This window comes from Cupressus sempervirens, chromosome 11 (assembly GCF_028749045.1).
Source record: "Cupressus sempervirens isolate cs-2001-9-10 chromosome 11, ASM2874904v1, whole genome shotgun sequence".
NCBI classification, from domain to species: Eukaryota; Viridiplantae; Streptophyta; class Pinopsida; order Cupressales; family Cupressaceae; genus Cupressus; species Cupressus sempervirens.
In genome coordinates, this window is record NC_143128.1 from 139,753,060 (window position 1) to 139,767,162 (window position 14,103).

Sequence of the window (14,103 nt, forward strand, 5' to 3'; positions counted from 1 at the left end):
CATCCAAGATGGGCTAGGCCCACTTTTGGCTAAGTATTATTTTGTTGATTAATTTTATTTTTTTAAACCCTTTGCAAGATAATGATTCATGAATTCTCTATCAATGGGATTGAAGATGAATGTGTACCTCATTTTCATTATGTTTGCATTCCAAGTGGAGTTAGACCAAATGAATTATGACATTCCATATATGTCTAAGGGCAGATTGAATGCAAGTTGGAGTTACCAAAAAGGGGGTTTATTTTTTCCAAGATAAGATAGATAATATTATTAATTTCCAACAAAAGATCAGAATGAGGGTCTATGGGACTAGAAGCTTACATCAAGAAAATAGCAGACAAATGAAGCACCAAATGGTGACCAAAAAAGAACAATAACAATAAATGAAGAATAAGAAGAAAGCAAGAGGCATCACAGGAAAGATTAGGTATCCGTTCTCAAGAAAAAGTCCAACATCAACTTATCAATGTGGCTACTAGAGGCTTTGTGATGAAGCTAAGTGCTATGAGAGGAGTGTCCCTAGTGAAGAGCTCCCCTGTGGGGTCTCACATATCTACAAGATCCAAGAGAAGAACTATGATTTTAATCCTGCAAAGTATATCTCATATATGTGAGAATTCTGCCAAAGACATGAGTATAGATGGATGAGAACACCTAATGAAAAACCCATCACAAATGAACTTTATCTTAATATTTCTCATACAAATGGATTATCTTTGCACAAATGGTGTTAAGGGCTCAATTAGTGTTATTGGATCGGTGTGGATGTCAACAATAAGAGCCAATCAAACATTTAAAAGTTGCATAGATAATTGAAAAGAAACATAGAATAAAGATAAAGAGCGTCGAAACCTATATCCAAAATCTACTACGAAGGAAAAGCTCCTATCTGTATCATAGTAAGATTCTTATTTAGAAGAGAGTCTAATGATAAAACAAGTTAAGGGAAGGTATTTCCTAGGAAAGAAGATATTACACTTTCATTCGGTGATGTTATATGGAACAAAAAGGCATCAAATTGTGCTAAGTGATCATTTTATACCTAAAAGAGTAGAGAAGCCATTTGAAAGAGTGTTTGAACAATTTAAAAAATTTGCATATTGGGGGCATAGTAAGATGTTAAAATGGTAGTTAATCCATAAAATAGGGAAGTTTGCATAAGTCACATAAAGATGTTGCATAAGTTTCTCACAAATTTTGGAGAAATACAGAATGAATGTAATTGCAATCAAAGGGAATGAGTGAGTTTCTAGTCAAAGAGGATTACACAACCAATTTCCCCATGAAATCATAGGAAGATGAATAAATGTCCATCCTTTGTTATCCAGTTTGTGTAGTAGAATTTGGAGATATAAATGCACCCAATTGCTAATTGTTGACCCAACCATTGCTGAATATGATATATTTCTTATGTGGAAACAATAATGTTGATTAGATATTGCAGGATTTTCCTCTTTATAGCATCAATGGTGATTTTAAGTTGGAAGAGGCATATTCTTGGTGACCTTGACTCACATAAATGTATAGAAACATGTCACTATAGTAGAGCTTGTAGTATTGAGACACTTCCCAAATTTTCTTAGAGAAAATTCACAAAAATTACATGAATTGTCTAAGCTTTCTCCACATGCACATAGGAGCATTTACCTTGTAAAAAAATACTTGATGTATACATCTAGCATCGATGCTAGGTCAAAGATTGGGGTACCACTTTTCATCGAAATGAGTTTTATCTTAATCCCACATATAATGCACAACCAAGATATTTCTAAAGCAATTCACTTTATGACATAATGCATGCTCATGCATGAGGCCCATGTACAGGTAAAAAAATTAGATGTAGGCTAAATTTTGATTCAATACAGAGGTGACCTAGACACAACATAGTGAGAGGACCAACCAATGAACATTTGATACCTAGTATGATTTTTGAGACAAGTTGAGCTGACAAATAGGACACATGAAAGATCATCACATACAACATGGAAGTGACTGACTCAACATGTGGCATTGCAACATGTGGCAAGGTTGCTAAGGTGGCATTGATAATGTGGCACATAGATTAAGGTGATGAAATGGACTGAGGTGCCATGTGTCACATCGTCACTATGTTTTGATGACATGGAAAAATGTTGATCCTATATCCAAAAAAGAGATGTAGCAACATGTGGTGGTAGGTGCTAAAAGGGTAGATTTAGATCGTTGCACCAAATTGAATCACATGGTAGTGAATCAATTGCTGTCACATAGTCTATATAAGAAGCTTCTCATTGGTTAACTGATGTGACAATACAATGACAAATCATATGGTGCTACATACTAGTGTGCCGGAGGCAAGGAAGCAATCAGTGGGCCAATTAGATGGTGACACATTGGCACCTAGGTGGATATAGGTGCCCAATGTGTTGATGAAGTAGAATTGCAAGAAAGAGACAATGGGGTGTTGGTATATTTTCCATTGTGCCAAAAGATTGAGATATTAATGAATGTCACAAAAAATAGACTTACCTAGATCCACAAGAGACATTTAAGCCATGTCGCAAGCCACGAATGAGGTGCTAACCACCAAGTCAACAATCTCCCCCTCAACACCAACTAAGGGTTTTGCACTAATGGAATGAAGGAGAACTCTCAAGATTTTGACTCATGACCCAAGGTTGTGATACCAATTGTTGGTATGTTTTCTGTTGTGCCAAAAGCTCGAGCTATCAACAAACATCAAAAACATTAGACTTACCTAGATCCATGAGAGGTATTAAGCCATGTCACAAACCCTAAAGGATGTTCTAACCACCAAGTCAGCATGGGGTACTACCATGTGTCTTATGGGTGGTCAACTAGGTTTGACCCAAGTCGATAATAGAGAAAAATTTTCAAAGTTCAAATAAAATATATTTTTTATTACTTTTCCTTTATGAGTGTGTAGGTTTGATTTAAATGAAATTGGTTTCATATTATATAGTTCTAAACTTTATAAAATGATTTTTTTTTTGCAAATTTAAAGGCTTTGTAGACCAGTCCTAGACCTAATATTTCAAATACCCCCATGGACATGTCCTTGAGACCAATATAGGCTTATCATAAATTATTGAAAGCTCCCAGAGTCTACTTTCCAGATATGCCATCAAGTTTTGCATAGATATCAGTTGGTAAAAGTTATACTAGGTTTTGTCTGAGGTGCTCCTTATTCAATTACATTATGGTATGGGTAGTTTAATTTTAGTTTGTGGCAAAATGGTGAAATGGATATGCACCAGATTCACAGAGGGTCTTAGTAGTGATATCATTTTTCCTCCAAAGTAGTTCAATGAGGATTTTGGCAGCATTTTGGCACCAAATTTGATAGTTTATCAAAAAGGCATTTTTCTCATCATCATTGAAAGATATTTATGAGTTTATTAGGCATAATGATGAGATTTGATTTGGTTTTGAGTTCTAGAGAGAAGAAAGAGGTTTTGCAACATCAATGGAGGAAGATTTAAGCGGATAAGTGTCAATTCTAGATTAGATCCATGATTCCTTTTGTAAGAATTTGCCTAAGGGAAAAATTCACCCAGGAACTAAGAACTCAAACACAAGCACACAATAGACCAAAAAGAGAGAGAGTATGATCAGAATGACAATGTATTCAATATGTCATTATTAATACAATGTGAAAGTACACTAGGTGTGCCTATATATAAAGGCCACTAAGATACATCTATAATACATCATAATCAACATCATGATAAGTCATACAACCAAGCATATGTCCACCAGATATGGGTTATCTTCCATTAAGTATAGAAATAAGTGTGGTGATGAGAGGATGAGCCTATAAGGGTGTGACATGCAAAACAGTGTTGTAGACACCATGTGCTTAAGTAGAGTTGCGTACTCCTATATTGTCAACATGAAAACTCAAAAAGGTGTGCAAACTCCTAAGTGCCTCACAAATATAAATAATAAATAATAAATAATGCATTAACCTAAGTTAACTTAAGTAAGTGTAATAAGTAAATACTTATTTACACTAACACCCCCTTAAGTGCTACTTAGGAGAATGCCCTTAAGCTTACAAACTAGGATGAAGATGCATACTAGGTCCTGACTACTAGGCCATATTAGGTACCCATGTACATAATGAAGATGCAAATCTCTCATAAAGCGAAGAAAGAGGGAAAACCTCATGGGAAAAATCCTCCCCCAAAAAGAGAGATAAATAAGAATGCATTGATGGATGGAGTAATCAAGACCTCCCCATTACGACATACATCCAGTATATACATAAGAGAATGAGAGAAGGAAGAGAGATAGAATAGGCTACCCCCAAAAGAAGAATGCCAACAAGTGAAAGCTGCTCCAATGAAGAAGCTAATTCAAGAATGCAAATTGGTGTTCCTCCCTTAGGAAGAAACAAAGGCAAAGGTACAGTCCTGAAGATGTGTGATGGCCCTGAAAGCTACTCAAGTACCCCTGTACTGATGTTAATGTTCAGCCCTATTGAGATAATGGGTGTTGCACACATTGCATAATATTGTAATTTTATTATTTTATTTTTATTATGTAATGTTGTACCTAGATAGACGTGCAACATGTAAAGATTTCCATTGAATATTCTTGATGAGTTGTATTGTAACATTGTAAAACTATTTCATGTAATTATTTAATATTGGGGAAAAGAATTAAATGCCCAATATTAAATGTGGGGTCAGTGAGTTAGGTAGCACATGGTTTTAGCACATGGTTTATGTAATACCACTTGGTGGTTTTGTGGGACTTGCTACTATATAAGCAGCCACAAGGGTAGTTGTTGTAGAAAGAGTGACTAGGAGAAGACAAAAGGCAAAAGTCGAGCAGGACAAGGCTGGACAAGTTAGCCAAGGGAGTATTTGTGAAGGTTGAAAGCATGGCATGGGATGTGTGGATTCATGCTTGTTCACATAGTTTGCTCGGTTGTGGCTATGGCCATGAAGGATTCCATGGTTGTATGGCAATGGTATTTTTGCTGAATAATACATGGTGATGGATGCTTTTAGAGGGTACATGGTGATGGATTTTTTTCCCTCAATGAGGGTTTCCCAGGGTATATCTTGTGTCACAATTTTGTTGGTATGTTGTCTATTCTCTTGCATGTGGATTTTAATTTCGTGATTATTTTAGATCTATTATGGGTTATGTGGAAATAGTTATATTCTTTATTGCCAAGTTTCCTTACAAGTGGTATCAGAGCTATGGTTTTATTATTGTAACCCTAGATTGAATCCATGGGAATGCATGAGAGGATAAAAAGAAAGGGCAAGATATATGAGTTTTTTTATTGCAGATCTAAGGGTTTTGGATTTGCTGTTATGATGGGATGTTAAAAGATTTGGGCATGTGAAATTGTTGGACAAAAGAGTTTTTCGAATGTTTCATTTAAATGAGGGTTTTGGGGGGTAGCATGAAGAAATGACCTCCTGGGTAAAAATAGACCTCACCATTGGATCCAGGTCGACATTTCCATAAATTTTGATATATAATATGCCCTAGTTTGGCCATGTTCAGAAGAAATGAAAGAGTTTTTTGGTTTCAGCCCATGATGGCCGTCAAATTTAATCCTGTCGGAATTTTCGTCACAGAAAAAATAAAAAATGAAAAATCGTACTGAAAATGGTAAAAAGACTATCTTAGTAAAACGGCCATAACTTTCTCTCAGAATATCGAATTTCAGAGTTCTTATAGGCGTTGGAAAGCTAATTCAAAGCACTACAAGATGGTGTAAGTTTGGTTCTATGATTTTGAAACTTTTTTAGGTTTTAAGAACCCTAAAGATAGATGTTCTTTATTTTGAGCACGGATTAGGGCATAACTTGGGCATACAGAGTCAAATTTTGGACTTCAAGTAGTCAACGGAAAGCTCTTGAAGAGCTCTACACATTGGTTCAGACTTGGTGTAGGTTTGGCATGATTTATTTATTGATATATTTATCTGAACAATTTATAGGTATATTTTGACTATGGTAACATTGTGAGTTTATGGCATTGGAGATTTAAGATTTGATGTCATTGTATACTCAGTTCATATTTTAGATTAGTGTCATGATGATATGGTTATCAGTGTTTCGTTTGGATATGCATGATGACTTGTTGGGTCTATAAGTTGTGCAGTGTTGTAAGCGGTCTATACTTACAGGTTGCATTTATGGCTTGGTTATGGGTTGTCTTTGCCCATTGATCTTCATTATTGATGCATATTCAGATTGGTGGCTTGGATTTGGGTTGTCTATGCCCTAAGTCACATGATTTACTATTTTCTTCATGTAGAAGGGATGAGATGTTGTTACCAGGTATAGTCATGGTGGAGGATTGTGCTTGACTATTTTATGCTGATAGATTAGACACTTTGAGAGCCAGATGCTCAGTTCATGGATGTGATCATGGTGTCATGGATTTTTGCATGACATGATTGGTTATACAGGTACATCCTTGATGTTTATTAGCTTGGATTCAGTTATGGTGGTGTATCTTCTTGGTTGAGGATCATGGTTATTTGATTTCTTTTGAGGAGCTCATGATGTGCACTTTGAGTTCTTTGATGGTTTGATGCCTTGGTTGATTCTCATGGTTAGAGGATGGTTCTTTCATCATTATGTCATGGATAGCTTGGATACATGGTTTAGCGAGAGCTTGTGACAGTGATGAGGTGACAGTGCAGGATTAGTTCCTAGTTTGTTTTGGATCTTCAAGTAGGAGATGGATTTTATGATGCCATAGGTGACTTGGTACCACAGTTGAGTGGGAGTTGTTGGAATTGATATATTTATTGAGTGTTTGCAGATATTGGAGGTTTGTCTTAGATCTTGTTGCTGTAGAAGCGACTTTGACATTTGCATGGTGCACTTATTATCTTCATGGTGTGTGAAGATGGTTAGATCTTGAGGACTCATGGAGTTCTTGGTTATCTTCATGGTGTATGGAGATGGTTCTTCCTAGTATGTGGATATGGTTTTCTTCATGGTGTGTGGAGATGGTTGCATCTTGAGGACTCACAAGGTTCTTGGAAAAGGTGTGGTTTATATTTTTTTTATTTGACATGTTATCCTTGGTGTGAGGATGGTTTCATTATTATGTCATGGTATACTCTTGATACACGTTTAGAGTTGTGACATGTTATAGTATATTCATGTGGAGCATGTTATCTCTTTAGTTGAGATGGTAAGATCATGTTGTCATGTTTATGTTCCTGAGGCCATGGTTGGAACTTTGACATTGATCTTGGTTTAGTTTCTTGGTATTGAGTACACTAATCATAAGCTGAATACTTCATGATATTGTTATGTTGCATTTGGAGTTGGCATGGATTGATTGGTTATAGGTGCTCATGGATACTTAGAGACGGTGGTGACGCTGATTTCTCTTGGATTAGAGAAGTATTTGTTGGGACGATTGATGGTTTCAACAGGAAGTCTGAGGGGTAGTCACCTGATATGGACTTGAGAGGAGATTGTTCTTAGATGAGTCTTGGTTGGAGACTTGGGTATCTTGATGAGCATTCTCATTCCCCACTCTTGGTCTACTCAGCGGTTTGCTACTTGAGAGGTATAGCCCATTGTTTCTCTCAGTTGCATTATATTTATGCTTGTCTTTCATGGATATGAATCTTGAGCTATGGTACATGAGTTAGTTTTGGAGGGTTCATTTGAGAGATGGTTTTATATTGGGCATTTTCCTTGGATTAGGAATGGTTATTCCTTGGTTTAGGAATGGTTTATTGAGTTTGATCTTCTTGTGAGAGGCTTACATCCATGATTAGTTATATGGTATGGTTTGGGTGTTGTTGAGGCTTCTTGTTGGGGTTTTATGGATGAGATCTAACTTGCATAGTTTACATCTAGAGGTGTGTGTAGAAGGACATGATACATGTTATGATTTGCATGGTTTCTCTGGTCTTGGTTATCTTCTTGGATGTTCAGTTTTACCTACATTGGATTTGAGATTGGTTGGAGATTGTGATCACTGGTTTGTGCTCATGTATGTCATGTGAGAGATGCCATGGTTATTACTTTATATCTTTCCTCTGTTGGTTGTGGAGAATTTGGGAGACTATTGGAGACTTGTTATGAGAATTTTTTCTTGCAAGATATCAGTTTATGTATTGTGGATGTCCTTGATACTACATGAATTCACTTCTTTGAGATGTTGTGAGTGGATTGGTTATAGATTTGACATTATCTTCTGTAGTGGGAGCTTCTTGGTATATATGTGGTAGGTATTGCTCTTGAGGCTTGTGATTGTAGGTTGCAGATTGGATATGTTAGTGATATAAGATTCACTTGTTATACCTTTGAGGTATGGATAGTTGGATGGGTTTGGCACTTTGCTGTGGGTGCTATTTCAGCTATGGATATTTTGACAACTACGGATAGATGTGATTTCCTTTGGATCAGGTTATTTGTGCTTGAAATTTTAGTTGGTACAGAATTTTATGATCTTCTAATGCGACAGGTTGGGTGGTTTTCTCTTTGGATGACTTCTATGTATGTCCAGTGGCAGTGGCATAATAGGAGGTGAGATCATTCATGTTTGAGATGCTGGATACTCTGATTTTGTTATGGGTACTAGGATGGAGCACTTGGTGTATTTTGATCCATGATGGTGGATGTGCTGGGAGGGATTGTTCTCTTGTTCATTTATGTGGCTACGGATTGACCCTATGCAATGTATACAAGTGGGAGATTGTTGAGATAATGGGTGTTGCACATATTGCATAATATTGTTATTTTATTATTTTATTTTTATTATGTAATATTGTACCTAGATGGACATGCAATATGTAAAGATTTCCATGGAATATTCTTGATGAGTTGTATTGTAAAATTGTGAAAATATTTCATGTAATTATTTAATATTGGGGAAAAGAATTAAATTTCCAATATTAAATGTGGGATCAGTGAGTTAGGTAGCACATGGTTTTAGCACATGGTTTATGTAATACCACTTGGTGGTTTTGTGGGACTTGTTACTATATAAGCAGCCACAAGGGTAGTTGTTGTAGAAAGAGTAACAAGGAGAAGACAAAAGGCAAGAGTCGAGCGGGACAAGGCTTGAAAGGTTAGCCAAGAGAGTATTTGTGAAGGTTGAAAGCATGGCATGGGATGTGTGGATTCATGCTTGTTCACATAGTTTGCTCGGTTGTGGCTATGGCCATGAAGGCTTCCATGGTTGTATGGCAATGGTATTTTTGTTGAATAATACATGGTGATGGATGCTTTTGGAGGTTGGGTTTTTCCCTCAATGAGGGTTTCCTAGGGTATATCTTGTGTCACAATTTTGTCGGTATGTTGTCTATTCTCTTGCATGTGGATTTTAATTTCGTGATTATTTCAGATCTATTATGGGTTATGTAGAAACGGTTATATTCTTTATTGCCAAGTTTCCTTACAACCCCTTCCAACTATGCTAAGAAGAAAAAATGTAGATCGGTCAAGGATGTCTGTTGAACCTATTCCACTGAACCATTTGTCTCCTAAAATGACAAAGACACTTCCACTAATTGCTATTCATAAGGATCCACAATCATGCAAACCTATGAATATTGATCATGTAGAGAATGGATATGAGGGTCAGAGTGAGCCCTTGCAACAACTGTAGAAGAATCACCTTCATCAGTGAGAAGATGTAAGTCCTCAAGTTTGTCTCCCAAGTCAATTAAAGCTAGAGTTGGAAGACGAGATGTACCATGATGTGTTGGACCTTTCACTGTGGCAATATAAGCATGTGGACTAGACTGATGTGACCTCTCACTATAACTGGTGATAGAACCCCATGTGTTTGAACTTGTTGATGCAGTATCGCTGGTGTCACTATCAGTGTCCACTGTGTATGATGTGCAAAGAGGAGTAGAGGACAAGGTGGGAGAACTTTCCTCAAAATGAACATCCTTCTCCACAAAAATCTCATGTGTCTCTGGATCCATAAGTCTGTAAGCCTTCACATTGTCTTCATAGCCAATGAAGGTATAAGGCCTAGGTGTTGGTGCCTTGCAACTCCTAGAAGAAAGGTTTGCCCATGCTAGATAACCAAAGACTCTAAGGTGACTCACAACTGGTTTTCTACCACACCATGCCTCAAAAGGAGTTTTTCCCATCTAAGGCTAGCTAAGGAGACTTGTTAAGTATGTGAGTAGCACTGCTAATGGCATCGACTTCAAGTGTAGGGTCAAGAGACTTGGCCATTATCATGCAACTTGCCATGGTCTTGAGAGTCCTAATCCTCATAGCTACAACATATGTCTTGTGAAAACTAAATGCTGGTGAGTTCTGAAGATCAATCCCCTCAATTCTGCAAAAGTTCTTAAGTCTTTTATCAACATATCTATTCTCATTGTGCACCCTTAATACTTTGATGGCTTTCCTTGACTTGTGTTCAACATGAGCCTTGAAGTCTTGAAGCTTATGAACCACTTCATTCTTATAATGAAGGAAGAAGACCCAAGTGAATCTTGAAAAGTCATCAAAAAATGTGAGTATGCAGTGGCCTTGACTGACTAAAGTCACTGCAAAGGGACTTGCTAATACCATGTGAACTAGCTGAAGAACAACTAGAGCTCGATGAGACTTCCCTTTATCATACTTCTCCTTGAGATTTATATCCATTGAACAAGATGAACACTCTCCCTTAGAAAAGCTAATGTTGGGTAGATCTTTGACCATGCATTTTGAGCAAAGTTGCTAAAGAGAGAGAAAGTCAAGGTGACCAAACTGCTCATGCCATAAGTTGATTTGTGAAGTAGAGTGAGTTAACAAGGCTTGGGAAGGACTCTTAGGCATAAAGTGGGAGAAGGAATTAAGCCTCTTTTCATCATTGACTTTCCCCACTACTATCAATGAATCATATTTAAGACTTCACACCATCATAGAATTTGGAAGGAACTCAACCTTATGACCATCTCCAAGGTGAGTGATTTGGTAAACTGATAGGAGATTGGAGCTTAGATTTGGAATGTAGAGAACATCTTTGAATTCCCCATTTTCTATTTCCACATGGCCTTTCCCTTCAACTTCCATCTTAGTATCATCTCCCACGAAGATGTGTGGTACCTTTGATGGCTTCAATGAAGAAAAGTCTTCCTTTGAAGAACCCATGTGGTAAGAGGCACCTGAGTCAAGTATCCATTCTGAAGAACTTGTGTTTGCCATAAGTGCTTGACCTTCACCTTTTGAAGAGGTTGGAGTAGAATCCTTGGGATTACCTAGCACTTGAATCTTTTTCTTCTTGAGTAGGTTTTTTAACTCATCGATTCTTTTTTTCTTGCAATGATGCTCGTCATGATTTGGCTTTTTTTAGTATGCACAAAAGAGTTTGTTCTTCTTTTTGTTACTTCCCTTTTTGTTTGAAGAAGAACCATCTTGTTGAGAAGAGGATTGTTGTGTCTCAGATTATGTTTTCTACTTCCACTACTTCTTGTTGTTGTTGCTTTTCCCACCTTTAGTTGATTTGTGATCATCACTATCCACCAAGGCTTTGGTCTTTGATGACTTGAGAAGTCCAAAATCCACCAAGTGAGATTTTTCAAAAATCAACATGTCTGCAAATCCATCAAAGGAAAGCTTCTGGTAAGCAGATCCCATGGTCAATCTGTGAGTATTAAAACTCAAAACAAAGTTAGCGTACTCTGAAGGTAGCTACTTTAGGATATGATGAATCAACCTGTCATCCTTGATGGGATGTCCACAATCTTTCAGAAGTGCCCTATACTCATTGACTTTGATGGTATAATCCTGAATTTTGTCATAATTCTTAGGATCCAAGAGAAGTAGATCATCTTCAATGTAAAATTCCTTTTTTGCATCCACTTTACCATACAACTGTTCAAGTTTATCCCAAGCTTCTTTAGATTCTGAACAATTTTAAATGTGGAAGAGAAGATCCCAATGTACACAACTCCTAATTACTCCTAAAGCATATTGGTCTTGTTTTTGCCAATCAATGAGTTCTTTAGCATCACTAAGTTTGGTGATTGTACCATCAACATATAGACTATATCCTTTTTCCATTAATCTACTCCATGTAATATCTCTCCATGTAGAATAGTTGCATGAAGTTAGAGGAGGACATTTAAAAGACATGATGCAGAAATGAAAAGGGCACAAAAAAAATAGTACACACCCCCCCTTTTCACTCAATTAAGAGACCCCCCTAAAAAAGATGCTTTGGCACTTTATAAGTAGTGAGTTTACAATGGGCCACTTGTCAAAATGAACAAAGTAGAATTTTTTATTTTTCTTTTACAACTACCTTATGAGGCTGAAATTTGTCACTTAAGCACTGTAGCCTATATTTACAACAATTTTGAAAAAGAATCAAAGCTTTACAATGCCAAAGAAGGCCTAATTCTGAAAGTGAGAAATTATTCCACACAACCCTAGAATCTAACCTTAGATTTAGAAAGTAAATGAAAAAATACGCACTTTCAAAAAGATAGAACCTAAAAAAGTGACTAGATGTGCCCGTACGGAGCTTTTGAAGTTGCAAAATATAGGATTATGCAAGTATAGTCACCAAAAAATGCAATTTTTACAAAATCTATGCACCAAAACTAGAAAAAAACACCACCACTAGAAAATTCAGGAAATTCTACCCAATTTCAAAAAAAATTGCACAGAGTCTGGATGTCCAAGTTAACAGCTCGCAAAGTCAGGCTGCCAAACTAAAAAGCAATCTAGAGAGGGGTTTGGAAGGAAAACTGATAGTCTAAATTTGATGGTCAAATGGCTATCACAGTAGTTGAAAAATGCTTGAGTATGATGGTCAAAAGGCCATCAATTTTAACCACATGTTCTAATGATGTTAGCAAAAAGGACAGCCCCAGGTAACATGTCTACTGACTCGATGTGTCCATACTGTACAGATGAACACATGTCAAAATTTTGTACTATGATGTGGCAAGAAATAGTAGGTTCCACGGGTGATGTGGTAGTCCTAGCTAACGTGTCACTATTTTCCTGCGTGGCAGAAGGAGACTGACGTGTCAAATGTACACATGTCAAAGTGTCTAACTGAGTTGGCAAATGTGCTAATAGGGGCGAGAGTCAGCCTATGTGGCAGAAGAACAGTCCACATGGTTTCTATCTATGCAATGATGTAGCTCCAAAGTTGCTGCTTGAGATAGTAGGGTTGCTAGATTTTATAAACCCTTGCTGGAGTTCACACCATACAGGTGGTTAGAGGTCAAAAAGAGCTTGTTGCGAGTGGAAAGCAAAACAACGTCCAAAAATCTATCAAGCCATCGGAGAAAGAGATTGTCACACCAAAATTCAATTTTACGGGTGGTGGGATTCTTTGGAAATATTCCACATGCGTGGGATGTGGGTTTTACAAACTATGTAAAACCCACAGCACACAAAGCATTTATTAAAGTAGCTTGCGGGTGAAGGAAAGGTTCGACCGATGAGGGGATTGTTGCCGGTTATGGCATTGAGCCAAAATTTTGGCCTTGGCTACCATATTTTTGAGGTTTGCTTCCCAAAAATTTATGGTGCAGTATGGGCGTCCATTGATTTAATTGATAAAGCCCTGCAATAATAAAATATATCCACCACAAAAATACAGAGCTGGGTTCTGACAGCCCAGTTCTGTAAAATTTTTCTCTGTGACTAAATGAAAAATAATTTCAAAAATAAAATTCAAAAAATGCCCAAAAATAGCAGAGATAAATTATTTCAGATCTAAGAAAATAAATAATTAGACCAGCAGAACGATCATACCCAAATTGCAAATCGGGGCCTACAGGTTTCAATTTGTAAAAAAATTTTGCCTCACAATCAACTTTGGGAAAAGATAGCCAAGTTTATAGTCAATTTTCACTAGTTTAACATTTTGGACGCAATGGCGAGATCAGATGTGGCTCTAGACACTCCCAATTTCTGCAATATGCCAGATTTGGGCCGAGGTGATGAAGCAAGCATGGTCTCAAATAGCTATGTGATGAGAAAGTCTCCAAGAATCTCTGATACCATGTAAGAATTTTTTTGAGGGAAAAATTCACCCAGGAACTAAGAACTCAAACACAAGTACATAGTAGACAAAAAAGAGAGAGAGTATGATCAGAATGACAATGTATTCAATATGTCATTATTAATG